The sequence below is a fragment of the Bufo bufo genome, chromosome 4, assembly GCF_905171765.1.
Source record: "Bufo bufo chromosome 4, aBufBuf1.1, whole genome shotgun sequence".
Taxonomy (NCBI): Eukaryota; Metazoa; Chordata; class Amphibia; order Anura; family Bufonidae; genus Bufo; species Bufo bufo.
This window is the reverse complement of record NC_053392.1, coordinates 135,255,763-135,271,792: the sequence shown is the minus strand read 5'-3', so window position 1 is coordinate 135,271,792 and position 16,030 is coordinate 135,255,763. Positions and strand designations below refer to the sequence as shown.

General features: G+C 47.0%; 1 protein-coding gene across 1 annotated transcript in view; it reads right to left on the bottom strand.

Annotated features, from left to right (window-relative positions):
- AMMECR1L (AMMECR1 like) overlaps window positions 1–9,762 on the bottom strand; it is a 69,806-nt gene extending 60,044 nt beyond the window's left edge. The window contains exon 1 of the mRNA XM_040427986.1: window positions 9,651–9,762. The gene's annotated coding sequence lies outside the window, so the exon portion shown is untranslated. The remainder of the gene's footprint in view (window positions 1–9,650) is intronic.
- Window positions 9,763–16,030: the final 6,268 nt, after the last annotated feature.

The window sequence follows — 16,030 nt, the reverse complement described above, 5'->3', positions numbered from 1 at the left end:
GTGCCCAACTCTGCTGAAGCCTCGGTAGGGCAGGAGGGAGCCATCGCCCCGCGAGAAGGCCCCAGATACGACCAGAGCGAGTATACCCATCACACCCCTGCTCATCGTTAGTACTGGGACCGCAGCAGGGCAGGGGGACGCCATGGCAGGATGCCAGCGATTTTGCTCAGGTAAAAAAAAAAAAAAAAAACGTCCTTGTAGTTCCTAGCTTCTCTCCCTGCATACAGGGAGACCTTTCTCTGCCCTGTCCTCTGTAGGGACAGAAAACACCGGTGTTGGTGGTGGAAGGGGGGTATTTAACCTTTCTCTGTTTCTGCCCCTACAGAGGTCAGGGGTCAATCTCCTTGTATGCCGTTGTGCTGATGCTATGGAAAATGCAGGTTTGGACTTTTGGTGATGGCCATGTCATGGTATTTCATGAGCCACAACGTGACCACACACACATAATCATTCAATGCAGTGTGACATTGTAGTCTTCATACTGGGCAACCAAAGTCGCCGTGTAGCCCTAGCCTAATTTGTAACTCACTAGTATTCAGCGTAAAATACATTCAAATGGAAAGAAAACCATATTTTTTTTCATATCAGAAGATAAATTACACACAGCCTCAGACAAGGGATGAATTCAGCAAGGCTATTCTGGGAATATAATTTCTACTGAGGTCCCACCTAAAAACAAGCCAAGTCCAGCCCATGGGTTGTAGAAAATTACTGCTGGCTCAAACAGTGCCCACACCCAGTGGGAGACCAAAGGAAAACACAACTATATATGTTATTAATCATAATTTTATTGGCTTTTTCAGTTATTTATCAATAAAATAGAAACAATGTCATGAACGCATAGATACAATATAACCCCATGACACACATGTATAATAATACAATAAAAGGGAGAAGTATCCATAAAATGGAGAATGCTTAGACACATTGTAACAAACAGGTCACACAAGACGTTAGAGAAAATGAAAAATTATAGGGAGGACGAGCTGACAGTGGGGCTATGTAAAGTAAGTATTCACTCCAGGGGGAAAAGCAGACAATGGGCAAAAGTGTCAACAAGCACTTGTTATGGTGCCTCCTGATCGGCTTTTGATTCTCTTCTCAGAAGGTCCACTTAAAAGGGTTTTCCAGGAGTTTAATATTGATGGCGTATCCTTAGGATAGAGGTGGATTTACGAGGGTAGATTATTGGTCAGATTATGTTCCTACAAACGCTTGTTCCCGACAATCTGCCCATTTAAAAGTACATCGGGTGATCCTGTCGTTCATGCAGGCACCTAAATAATTATTTCTGGGCAGCAGACCGTGCTGTCTAAACAGCAATCTGCTGCCCAGAAACAGTGCAGCTGTATGAGGATGAGAGATCACAATAGCAACCGCTTGTCCTCATACTGTGGAGGAGATCGCTGCATGTAGATGGGCAGTCTACTTCACGGAACGAGCAGCCGACTGTTGTGAAGGAACGTTTCCTTCCCGACAATCTGCTGCTGCTTGGCGTATCTAAATGTGCCTTAGGTCATCAATATCCGATTGGTGGTGGGGGGCGGTCTGACTCCCAGCACCCTTGCCATTTAGCTGTTTGAAGAGGCTGCAACGATCCGGTTCACTTGAATGGGACTGAGGTGCAAATGGACCATGTGACCAATATACGTGACATCACTGGTCAAGGAAGAGACTGCGGCCTCTTAAAACAGCTGATCGGTGGGGGTGCTGGGACTTAGACCCCCCACCAATCATATATGGATCACCTGAGGATAGGTCAATGGAGAACTACTTCAATGTGCTGGTGTCACGGACGTACCAAGACATACGGACGCTCCCGCGACAGGGAACAGGAGATCTGTGAGACTGGCAACACCTGCTTTGATCTGACATGTTTTCCTTTTGGATCAAATGACGTCTGTGCTGTTTCTGGTGCTTGCCACACCTTCTTTCCCCAGATGTTGCTATTGTGATCATTTTACCTTTTCTATTTATTGTTGTTTCTCCCACTATGCGGATTATAGCTTCTGTTGGACTTGTGGTTAGCTTGTGTTTGGTTCTCAGCCGAGTTCCTCGTGCTACCAAAGCTTCATTGAAGATAAGTGCTTCCTTTCCCTTTTGTATTTTGTTTATATATAGGTGTATATTGACTTTCCCTGTTGTTTGTCATTAGGCCTGAGGGAGACTCCTGTTCGTCCTTTCCTTTGGAGGAACAGGTAGACTCAGTCCTGACATTAGTTCCAGGGTCCTATAGGGTGAGATAGGCTTCTAGGTATCCGGTGTATGAACTCACCTACCTTTGGGGCCTGTTCATACTAGTAGTCTGTCAGGACTGGAGTTAGGGTTTTCTTTAGGAAGTGCCCATTTTCCTTCCCTAGTTTTCAGGCTTTATTCCGGTATCCCCTTTTCCCTCCTATGCTCAGTGTGGTGTTTTCCTCCCACACACGAGCGTGACAGCTGGTGAGAAGAAGCTACAAAAACTTCATCAAAAACCCTGAAAAGAACCTGCACATGTGACTATAACCTAAGCTCCTCTTACTGAGTGCTATATACACTCACCTAAAGAATTATTAGGAACACCTGTTCTATTTCTCATTAATGCAATTATCTGGTCAACCAATCACATGGCAGTTGCTTCAATGCATTTAGGGGGGTGGTCCTGGTCAAGACAATCTCCTGAACTCCAAACTGAATGTCAGAATGGGAAAGAAAGGTGATTTAAGCAATTTTGAGCGTGGCATGGTTGTTGGTGCCAGACGGGCCGGTCTGAGTATTTCACAATCTGCTCAGTTACTGGGATTTTCACGCACAACCATTTCTAGGGTTTACAAAGAATGGTGTGAAAAGGGAAAAACATCCAGTATGCGGCAGTCCTGTGGGCAAAAATGCCTTGTGGATGCTAGAGGTCAGAGGAGAATGGGTCGACTGATTTATGCTGATAGAAGAGCAACGTTGACTGAAATAACCACTCGTTACAACCGAGGTATGCAGCAAAGCATTTGTGAAGCCACAACACGCACAACCTTGAGGCGGATGGGCTACAACAGCAGAAGACCCCACCGGGTACCACTCATCTCCACTACAAATGGGAAAAAGAGGCTACAATTTGCACGAGCTCACCAAAATTGGACTGTTGAAGACTGGAAAAATGTTGCCTGGTCTGATAAGTCTCGATTTCTGTTGAGACATTCAAATGGTAGAGTCCGAATTTGGCGTAAACAGAATGAGAACATGTATCCATCCTCTGATGGCTACTTCCAGCAGGATAATGCACCATGTCACAAAGCTCGAATCATTTCAAATTGGTTTCTTGAACATGACAATGAGTTCACTGTACTAAAATGGCCCCCACAGTCACCAGATCTCAACCCAATAAAGCATCTTTGGGATGTGGTGGAACGGGAGCTTCGTGCCCTGGATGTGCATCCCTCAAATCTCCATCAACTGCAAGATGCTATCCTATCAATATGGGCCAACATTTCTAAATGCACCTTGTTGAATCAATGCCACGTAGAATTCAGGCAGTTCTGAAGGCAAAAGGGGGTCCAACACCGTATTAGTATGGTGCTCCTAATAATTCTTTAGGCGAGTGTATATATATATATATATATATATATATATATATATATATATACACACACACACACACACACATATCAGGAGGCAGAGATGGGAACATATATACAGTCTCTACCTTCTCTCCGGATTGCCCAGATGGCTCCCCACTCCTCTCCTGCAGCTGCAGACTCTGCAGGGACATTTATAAATGTCTCTACAGTTATATGTGGACCAGTCCTACGACTGTAGTTGTCGGACAGTCTGCAAATAGTTAAAGACATTCTCAGGTGACAAGTAAAAGCCCATAAGACCCATCTGCACATAACGATCTGTAACCAAGTATTCACGTTCTGTTAGTTAAAGGGAACCTGTCACCGGGATTTTGTGTATAGAGCTGAGGACATGGGTTGCTAGATGGCCGCTAGCACATCGCAATACCCAGTCCCCATAGCTCTGTGTGCTTTTATTGTGTAAAAAAAAAACGATTTGATACATATGCAAATTAACCTGAGATGAGTCCTGTCCCTGATTCATCTCACGTACAGGACTCATCTAAGGTTAATTTGCATATGTATCAAATCGTTTTTTTTGACACAATAAAAGCACACAGAGCTATGGGGACTGGGTATTGCGGATGTGCTAGCGGCGATCTAGCAGCCCATGTCCTCAGCTATATACACAAAATCCCGGTGACAGGTTCCCTTTAAGACTTCTGTTTGCAACCAGACAAGCACAGCAATAAACTTCTTCATTTACACAAGACATCACTGCTAAGAAACCCTGGAAGCGCTCCGATCTGAACAGTTCTTGCTTTGTGTAAAAGGTCCTTTAATTCGCAGTTTAAATGTCTGACAGATTCCATCTTTGCACAATATGCTCATTCAACTATTTCCACACCTCCTGAGTGTCCCGCCAGTAAATGGCAGAAAACATTAAGCACATTTACCATTTTCATGCTGTTCAAGAAAGGGTCCAATGAAGAGTGATGATAAGTGCTTACCTGGTGTATACAGTGTACAGAGCTCTACACGTCCATGTGCTGAGCTGAGTGCTGCTGGTCACACATGCTCAGTAACTCTCCCACTCCCAGGTCTGTACATAGAGAGTCTTCATCCCCTGCAAAGCAGCCAATATAAAGAGCTTTCTACCCTGGCAGGTAAGGACCAGAACCTCTGCAGTAGCATGGCAGTATAGCTTTCCTTCTGCAGGAGAAGGTGGGGCTATATTGCCAGCTGCCAGAGGGTGAAGCAGACAGATTCTGCCCTGAGGTAGTACATCACACAGATGTCTTTATTTCCCTTCTGTGATGCTGCAGGGAAATTGCACTTGCTGCAGCGTTGCTCCATAGTTCACTTACTTGGTGTCCAAGCGGTGGGACATCTTGTGAACAGCTTATAATTGGGGAACCCTTCCAACAAAAAGGCATTGGCGAAAACAGACTATCCTTTTAACTGGGTTGGCCACTTTGCAATGTGTTTCTGTTACTGACTACATTAGACCATTTTCACACAGGCGTCCCGGATTTGCTCTGGATACGTCGCATGTGCATTGCGGGAAAACCGCACGAGTAGGGACGCAATTGCAGTCAGTTTTGACTGCGTTTGCGTTCCGATGTTCAGTTTTTATTGCGCGGGTGCAATGCGTTTTGCATACGCGTGATAAAAAAAATGTATGTGGTACCCAGACCCGAACCCGGACTTCCTCACTGTTCGGGTTTGGGTTAGGTGTTCTGTAGATTTTATTATTTTCCCTTATAACATGGTTATAAGGGAAAATAATAGCATTCTTAATACAGAATGCTTACTAAAATGTGGCTTGAGGGGTTAAAAAAAAATATATATATATTTACTCACCTCATCCTGTTGTTCCTGCAGCCGGCATCATCTTCTTTCTTCTTCTTGTTTCAGGACCTGCAAAAGGACCTTTGATGACGTATTTGCGCTCAGCCTGGTGACGTCAGCGCAGGTCCTGCTGAATGAAGATATAAATCTTCTATCTTCATTCAGCAGGACCTGCGATGACGTCACCGGGCTCACCACGTGGTGAGCGTGACTACGTCATAAACTTGCTTGCGGATGCTATGCGATTTTCACGCATCCCCATTCATTTCTATGGGGCCTGCGTTGCGTGAAAAATGCAGAATATAGAACATGCTTCGATTTTCACGCAACGCACAAGTGATGTGTGAAAAATCACCGCTCATCTGAACAGCCCCATTGAAGTGAATGGGTCCGGATTCAATGCGGGTGCAACGCGTTCACCTCACGCATTGCGGAAAACTCGCCCGTGTGAAAGGGGCCTTACAGTCACTGCTTCTGATGTGTTGAGTAACTTCAAGCCATAATCTGCTTATTCTCTCTTTTGCTCTTCACATCTGCTCCTGAAAGCATTGATTGTGGTGTGATTTTGTAGCTGTGGCCCATACATATGACATCACAGAAAATAGGGTGTTGTCTCTCCCATCCAGCAGACATTGTGAGCACCTGTCATCTCTCATACTGCGCAGACTCCACAAAAAACATTCAGCGTCTGCGCAGTATAAACAGTTCTCCTCTAACTCAAATTCTGCACCTGTGGACGAACGAGGGCTTTCACAGTGCGCACGCTCGCTTTACTTGCCAGCTGCGCATATAGGACTAGTACTGGAGGCAAAGGAGAACTGTTTGTACTGCACAGGCGCCAAACACTTAGGCCTCATGCACACGACCGTTGTGTGCATCCGTGGCCGTTGTGCCGTTTTCCGTTTTTTTTCACGGACCCATTGACTTTCAATGGGTCCGTGGAAAAATCGGAAAATGCACCGTTTTGCAGCCGCATCCGTGATCCGTGTTTCCTGTCCGTCAAAAAAATATGACCTGCCCTATTTTTTTGACGGACAACGGTTCACGGACCCATTCAAGTCAATGGGTCCGTGAAAGAACACGGATGCACACAAGATTGGCATTGGCGTCCGTGATCCGTGGCCGTAGGTTACTTTCATACAGACGGATCCGAAGATCCGTCTGCATAAAAGCTTTTTCTGAGCTGAGTTTTCACTTCGTGAAAACTCAGAACCGACAGTATATTCTAACACAGAGGCGATCCCATAGTGATGGGGACGCTTCTAGTTAGAATATACTACGAACTGTGTACAGGTGCTGCACCTTCGGGGTTAATTGTGCATATCATAGCCCCCTATAAGAGATCAGGGGCTGCCAGGCAGCAGGGGGCAGACCCCCCTCCCTCCCCAGTTTGAATATCATTGGTGGCCAGTGTGCGGCCCCCCTCTATTGTAATATCATTGGTGGCCAGTGTGTGGCCCCCCCCGGCCCCCCCCCTCTATTGTAATATCATTGGTGGCCAGTGTGCGGCCTCCGTCGGCCCCCCTCCCCCCCTCTATTGTAATTTCATTGGTGGCCAGTGTGCGGCCTCCATCGGCCCCTCTCCCCCCCTCTATTGTAATTTCATTGGTGGCCAGTGTGCGGCCCCCCCCTCCCTCCCTCTATTGTATTATCATTGGTGGCCAGTGTGCGGCCTCCCCCAGCCCCCCCCCCCCTATTGTAATATCATTGGTGGCCAGTGTGCGGCCTCCCCCAGCCCCCCCTCTATTGTATTAATATCATTGGTGGCCAGTGTGCGGCCTCCCCCCCCCCCCCCCCCCCCCCCGATCATTGGTGGCAGCGGAGATTCCGATCGGAGTCCCAGTTTAATTGCTCTGGGGCTCTGATCGGTAACCATGGCAACGGGAGCTCCTCCTACTGGTAAGTGACAGATCATTAAGCAATGCGCCGCACAGACCTGTCACTTACCAGTAGGAGGAGCTCCCGGCCGGACACAGACAGCGCAGCAGGTAAGTATGATGCTTCTAATATTGTAATATTGCTAAGTAACCATGGCAACCAGGCCTGCAGTAGCGTCCTGGTTGCCATGGTTACCGATCGGAGCCCCAGAGCGATTAAACTGGGACTCCGATCGGAATCTCCGCTGCCACCAATGATCGGGGGGGGGGGGGGGAGGCCGCACACTGGCCACCAATGATATTAATACAATAGAGGGGGGCCGCACACTGGCCACCAATGATATTAATACAATAGAGGGGGGCCGCACACTGGCCACCAATGATAATACAATAGAGGGAGAGAGGGGGGGGCCGCACACTGGCCACCAATGAAATTACAATAGAGGGGGGGAGAGGGGCCGATGGAGGCCGCACACTGGCCACCAATGAAATTACAATAGAGGGGGGCCGACGGAGGCCGCATACTGGCCACCAATGATATTACAATAGAGGGGGGGGGGAGGGGGGCCGCACACTGGCCACCAATGATATTCAAACTGGGGAGGGAGGGGGGTCTGCCCCCTGCTGCCTGGCAGCCCCTGATCTCTTACAGGGGGCTATGATACGCACAATTAACCCCTTCAGGTGCGGCACCTGAAGGGTTAATTGTGCTGATCACAGCCCCCTGTAAAAGATCGGGTGCTGCCAGGCAGCAGTCATGTACACAGTTTGTAGTATATTCTAACTAGAAGCGTCCCCATCACTATGGGAACGCCTCTGTGTTAGAATATACTGTCGGATCTGAGTTTCATGATGTAACTCAAATCCGATGGTATATTCTAACATAGAGGCGTTCCCATGGTGATGGGGACGCTTCAAGTTAAAATATACCATCGGATTGGAGAAAACTCCGATCCTATGGTATATTAACTCCTGACTTTACATTGAAAGTCAATGGGGGACGGATCCGTTTGAAATTGCACCATATTGTGTCAACGTCAAACGGATCCGTCCCCATTGACTTGCATTGTAATTCAGGACGGATCCGTTTGGCTCCTCACGGCCAGGCGGACACCAAAACGACTTTTTTTTCATGTCCGTGGATCCTCCAAAAATCAAGGAAGACCCACGGACGAAAAAACGGTCACGGATCACGGAAAAACGGAACCCGTTTTTGCGGACCGCAAAAAAAAAACGGTCGTGTGCATGAGGCCTTATTGTGGAGTCTGCGCAGTATAAGAAAGGACGGGAGTAGATCATTGCTTTTCATTAACTATTAAAGGTAATCATATGTTATAAAAGCCAGCTTGATCTGTGGTTGACTGTCAGCAGTTTTTCATTAAATGGGTTTTCCAGGAGTAGAATATTGTGACTAGGGATGAGCGAATCGACTTCGGGTGAAACGTCCAAAGTTGATTCGCATAAAACTTTGTTCTAATACTGGAGCTCCGTACAGTATTAGAATGTATTGGCTCCGATGAGCCGAAGTTATTGCTTTGCGAAGTCCTCCAGAGTCTCTCTACTTTGCAGCAGCTATCCACTGTCTAACAGAAGCTGTCCATGTAGTACCCCCCAACCCCTTATTACATCCATATGCCCCGATGAAGCAGTGAATCTGTCACCACATACCTTCATAACAATCCAAGTCCAGTGCCAGATGTGCTCTAGTCTTCCGATTCTATTGTTTTTTCCCCCCCATCCCGCTCAGTACCCACATTCCTGAGCTGTTAGGTGCACCAGGGGCATCACTCTTAGGGTCCAGTTACACGTCCGTGTGTGATCTGTGGATCCGCAAAACACGGACATTGGCGATGTACGTTCCGCATTTTGCGGACCGCACATTGCCAGCACTTAATAGAAAATGCCTATTCTTGTCCGCAATTGCGGACAAGAATAGGACATGTTCTATTTTTTTTTCGGGAACGGAATTGCGGACCCGGAAGTGCGGATCCGCAATTCCGGATCCAGGCAGCACATCGTGCGGCCCCAAAGAAATGAACGGGTCCACAATTCCGTTCCGCAAAATGCAGAACAGAATTGCGGACGTGTGAATGGACCCTTACACGTTGTTGCACCTAAAACTCCGCTCCTTATTGGATCCAGCCCTGCCTCCCCAGGTTTGAGTAACCCTGCCTGACCCTGGGTTACTGTGAAGGTGCTGGCGCTTGCGCAGTAGTGCCCTGATGGCATTCACAACCCACATATGATAGATGGTACTGGAGAGCCATGTAACGAGCACATAGTAGCCAGTCCTCATTAGTGACTATAACAACTCATGTAGACATCTGCAATAGATGAATAATGTCTGGCCGGCAGGTACATCTCCAATGTGAAAAGATATACAAGATCTCACCCGCTCCACCCACTGCTGGTTCCGGTTTTCCTCCAGCCCCCAGGCCGGACTCTGCCATCCGCAGCCGAACCGGCCGGTAGATGCTAGATCCTAGTCAGCTAAAGGACCTTCGATGATGTCAGGGCCATGTGGTCGGTCACATGACTGGGAGGAGCCAGCCCTGGGTCTGTGCTTGGCTATGCGAGGTGTCAGACGTAAGGCTGAGTCTTCACGGTCAGGTTTTCCGATGCAGTTTTTGAAGGCAGAGTCAGGAATGGATCATAAAGGGAGGGAAAATATTAAGGACAGATAGGACTTCTTCTCTTTTCTGAATCCGCTCCTGGTTTTGGATCCAAAAACTGCATCAGAAAACCTGAAGGTGGAAACCCAGCCTAAGGGCGACCTCTACTACATCCTGATCCTCCAGAGGAATGCAGTCATGCTGTGCGCAGGGAAGGACGTGGCTGGAAATGTATGAGGCATGCCTGCAGCAGGGCTGTGTGTGTGTGTAATGTATGCGCTGCAGAGCCGAGTGTGTCATGTGCCTGCAGAAAAGCTCAATGCAAATGGGACATGACTGCAGCGGAGCTGTGTGATGTCAGTACATGCAGCAGTGCTGGCTGTGCATACTGAAGAGTTGTATGCAGCAGAGTCATATACATCCATCAGCATTAACATTAAAACCGGTGAGGCGACTAACATGGATTATGTAGTGACAAGGACACCAAGGGATGGGATATATCATGCAGCAAGTGAACAGTCAGTACTTGAAGGTGAAGCAGAAAAATTGGGCAAGCGGAAGGATCTGACTGTGATTACTAGATGACTGGGTCAGAGCATCTTCAAAATGGCAGGTCTTGGGGGTGTTCCTGGTGAGCAGTGGTTAGTGCCTACCAAAAGTGGACCAAGGAAGGACAACCAGTGAACCGGCGAGCAGGGCTAATGCTCATTAATGCACATGAGGCGGAAAGGCTAGGCAGCCGGGTGAAATCCCATATTAAGTAAAGGATAGGGGATACCTATTAGATCGGTAAGGGTCCTGCTACTGGGATCTTCACTGATTATGAGAACAGGGGCCCGTACCTCATGAAGCCCCCTGATATCAACAGAGCAGCCAAGTGCAGCACATGCCCGATCAGCCTCTCTATTCATTGCAGGCAGCTCCAAGGGGCTCCTACTGCTGGGATCTAAGGGCTCTTTCACACAAACGTGTCCCTTGCGGGAATCACGCTCTGTGTGAGAGAGGGATCGTGCGTTCTGGACTTGGGAAGTGCACGACACAAATCATGATTGATAATGCTCTGTAACCGAATCATACTGACATAAAGCTGTCAGTATAATTCTGTGATCATGATAATGCCGTGCGCTTCCGTAAGGCTACTTTCACATCTGCGTTGTGCTGTCCGGTTTTGAGATCCGGCGCAGGCTCTCAAAATCGCAGCACAACGCCTCATTTTCGTCCCATTTGTTGTCAATGAGGACAAAACTGAACAAACCGACACAGCGTGCACCAGAATGCATTCCATTCCGGTTTGTTGCGTCCCAATGCAAGCAGCATTTTTGTGTGTGGCATAGGAAACTAAAGAAGCAGGATCCGGCGCCAAAACCATGTAAGTCAATGGTGCCAGATCCGTTTTTTTGGGGACACGAAAAACCAGATTTGGTGCCCATTGACTTACATTAGTGCCGGATCCGATTTTTTCATTTTCGGTATAATACAACTGGATTCATTCTGAACGGATGCAACTGGTTGTATTATACGAATGGAATTGTTTTGCTGTGGTTTTGAGATCCTATGCCAGGATCTCAAAACCGGACAGCAAAAACGCAGATGTGAAAGGTAGCCTAAGGCCCCTTTCACACGAGCGTGACGGATTAGGTCCGGATGCGTTCAGGGAAACTCACACCATTTTGCAAGCGAGTTCAGTCAGTTTTGTCTGCGATCGCATTCAGTTCCATTTTTTCTGCGCGGTTGCAATGCGTTTTGATGCATTTTTCACGCGCGTGATGGGGCCCAAAGACCCTTGTGCTTATAAGAAGACACTGGTATAATAGAAGGTGGGCTGGCTCTGTTATAGATTCAGTTTTTGCCTCAGGCTGCAGGAGGGCTACGTGCTTCCCGACCCCTGGCCACAAAACACTGAGGGAACAGGGGCCCAAGCTGAACTCTTGCACCAGGGCCCACGAGCCTTTAGCTACGCCCCTGGCTCCTGTGGAAGAGTCCTAACAGTTATTTCCTATCCTGGGTGTGACAATACCTACTTCCAGGTCACATTGCAGGGGTGAATTACACTACTGAGCTAAATAATTTATCACATAAATTCACGCCCACCTATTTTAGATGACAGAATTATGCTACATTACTCCCACAGTTTTTCAACACCCCAATATTTCTAATACAATTACTACCACTACCTATACTTCTCTAGACATTAGGGGTTTACGTTTCCAGATGTTCTCAGTACCAATGAATCACAATAAATTGTTTTATCTTAATGGAACATAAAAATACCCTGAATCAATACAGATAATGTTTTTCCCTTCAGTAGAGTAAGTTCTGCAGGAGACATCAATATTTCTAATTTACAATAGTGCAGTGCAATACAAAAAGTAATTGTGAGATAAAAAGATGAAAAAAGATACACACAGTTACAATGTAGTCAACAGTTTGTGACAGTAAAAGGGATAAAAAGAAACAGAGCTTTCCGTTCTTCTGATCCGTCAGAAGAAGAGAGAAAGGAAAACAAAACAGGATCCTCTAAAAAAAATGGATCCTGTTGCATCAGCTGTCTGTCATGTTTAGGTGTGGGGGGGGGGACACCACACCGAACATAGGAGGGAAGAGGTGAGGGAATAAGGCCTGGAAACTAGGGAAAGGAGATGGACACCTAGTAAAACCCTAATCAAAGTCTGACTAACTACCAGTATGAACAGACCCCAGAGGTAGGTGAGTTCATACACCGGAACCTAGTGTCCTAATACACCCTATAGGACCCTGGTACTAATGTCAGGACTGAGACAACCTGTTCCTCCAAAAGGAAAGACGAACAGGAGTCTCCCTCAGGCCTTAATACAAAAAAAAAGGGAAATGCAACACACAAGATAACCCAAACAAAATACAAAAGGGAAAGGAAAGACTAAACTTCCAACGAGCAATGGAAGCACCAGGAACTTTTCCGGGATCCACACACCAGTTATTCACAACTGAAACTGAAGCTATAAACCGCACAGCATAGTGGGAGAAGTAACTATAAATAAGGAAGGTTAAATGACCACATTAGCAACACCTGAGGTAAGGGGTGTGACCATTACCAGAAACAACACAGACGCCTATTGATCCACAAGGAAAACCTGTCAGATCAAACCATGTGTGGCCAGTCTCACCGATCTACTGCCACCTGCCGCGGGAACGTCCGCCACACTGTCATCCGTTTGAGCCATCAAGGTTACATTTTTTCTCATCAGAGAATAAAACTTTCTTCCACCTTTGAATGTCCCATGTTTGGTGCTCTCTTGCAAAGTCCAAACGAGCAGTTCTGTGGCGTTCAATGAGACGAGGTCTTTGAAGATGTTTTTTGTTTTTGAAGCCCTTCAGTCTCAGATGCCGTCTGATGGTTATGGGGCTGCAGTCAGCACCAGTAAGGGCCTTAATTTGGGTCGAGGATCGTCCAGTGTCTTGACGGACAGCCAATTGGATCCTCCGGCACAGTGCTGATGACATTTTTTTGGGTCTTCCACTTGGCGTTTTTGTTCCATAACCCTCAGGATCATTTAAAGGGAATCTGTCACTAGCATATTAGCGCGGGATTTCAGATGCAGGCGAGAGGAGGATCGGGGGTGTTTGCCGCAGAGCGCGGCACTGGGGGGGAGGGGGGGGGGAGCACTTAGCCGCGCCTCTGGGAGGCGATTTAGCTGAACTTGGAGGAGTTCTTAGTTTTCAAATTTCGGCGGGCACGGCACTTCAGAGGGGCGTTCCTGGGCACCGTGGAGAAAGAATAACGCCCCTCTGGGCTCCTTACAGTTTCATTTGCATATCATAAGAAGCGTTTTTTTGAAGAAATGACAAGACACAGAATAAAAAGAACAAGACATATGGAAATAAGGTACTTTATTACACATGGATTCATAAAAAATAATTACTGCGTCCCACCTCAGCGGCGATGGCGCGCTGTGAGAGACCCTGCTTATGCAGTTCAACAATCCGACCACGTTCAAAAAGGGAGAGTTTTTTTGCCTTTGCCATCACAACGTGTGACTACCTGACAGAAAATGACAATGAATCCACATCTTTGCACAGATTTGGTCCTAAAATTTGGATCAGCTGAAAAACAGTCTGTTTCAGTTTAATCGTTATTTTCAATTAATTGAATGCTCAAAAAATGTTTTGTCTCACTCTCATTTCTTCTTGTTGCATGTTGAAGCTCTACTTGGAACCTTGTTAAGATCCAACAATGTAAAATATTATTTTTTTGCCATTTTTCAAGTGGTCTTAAACTTTTGATCAGGACTGTATGTTAGTGCAAGAATCTCCTAGAAATATATATTTATCCTAGTAATATACAGTACAGACATGGGCGTAGCTATAGGGGGTGCAGAGGTAGCAGTCGCTACCGGGCCCAGGAGCCTGAGGGGGCCCAAAGACCCTTGTGCCACATAAGAAGACACACAACGCACTGAGGGAAGGGGGGCCCAAGCTGAACTCTTGCACCAGGGCCCATGAGCCGTTAGCTACGCCCCTGAGTACAGACCAAAAGTTTGGACACACCTTCTCATTCAAAGAGTTTTCTTTATTTTCATGACTATGAAAATTGTAGATTCACACTGAAGGCATCAAAACTATGAATTAACACGTGGAATTCTATACATAACAAACAAGTGTGAAACAACTGAAAATATGTCATATTCTATGTTCTTCAAAGTAGCCACCTTTTGCTTTAATTACTGCTTTGCACACTCTTGGCATTCTCTTGATGAGCTTCAAGAGGTAGTCCCCTGAAATGGTCTTCCAACAGTCTTGAAGGAGTTCCCAGAGATGCTTAGCACTTGTTGGCCCTTTTGCCTTCACTCTGCGGTCCAGCTCACCCCAAACCATCTCGATTGGGTTCAGGTCCGGTGACTGTGGAAGACCATTTCAGGGGACTACCTCTTGAAGCTCATCAAGAGAATGCCAAGAGTGTGCAAAGCAGTAATCAAAGCAAAAGGTGGCTACTTTGAAGAACCTAGAATATGACATATTTTCAGTTGTTTCACACTTGTTTGTTATGTATATAATTCCACATGTGTTAATTCATAGTTTTGATGCCTTCATAGTCATGAAAATAAAGAAAACTCTTTGAATGAGAAGGTGTGTCCCAACTTTTGGTCTGTACTGTATATTACCTGCAAATCACCTGGGCATACCTTTACCACCCACGGCACATAAAACACAACTGTAATCGAGCCATAGTTTTAGCCTCTAGCCAATTCTGGGTAGTTGCTCTGGGTGTGTGCGCTGAATTCAACATATATATGAGGGTTAAGGCTTTATTACACTGGCCAATATTTCAGATTAATCGCTAACAAGCATTCGCATGAACGCTTGTTCGCGATCATCTTGCAGTGTAAGAGCTCATGCACCGACAGTGTGCCCATTGCCCTGCCTGCGGACGCAGACCCAGTCACTTGAATGGGGTCCGTGATCTGCATGCACTACTTTTTTGCGGTGCGGAGTCACGGATAGAAAACCCATAGACGCACTAAGTAGAGCTTCCATATGCTTCCAATCCGTGCCTCCGTTCCGCACCGTATCTCCTGGATTGCAGACCTATTTAAGTAAAAGGGTCCGCATCCATGATACGGTGGGCACACGGCTAGTGCCCTTATATTGCAGCCCTGCTGTTTGCCGATCGCAAAACGGGCACAGGCCACCTACATTCGTGTGCATGAGCCCTAATACTGCTGCCAATTGCCAATTCTGATTTTTAAGCATGCTGAAAAATCAGGATTTTCTGGCAGCAGATTGTGCTGTCTAATAGCGATCTGCCGGCGGCAAACCACTAGAGAGCATGGGGACGAGCGATGGCCTAGTGATCGCTCCTCCTCATGTTGCTGAGGAGATAGCTGCATGTACTAGCCGCTGTCTACTTCGCTAGCGAGCAGGCGATTGCTAGGAGGGAACGATTCCCTCCTGACAATCGCTTGCTGATCTACCTGTCTAATACAGGCTGTATTCTCTCTGAGCATGCAACGTGCCAGACCGCAGGGGCGATATGTGAGTGTAACGGTGTGCCGAATGGGTGTAGTAGTTGTACTCACTCTTGCCGTAGCTCCCTGGGCCGGCCTTGCAGTGGAGGGGAAGACAGCACTAAATCCTCCGGGGCACTCTCTGTTGCAGGGAACACCAGCCAGATGGAAGTTGAGGG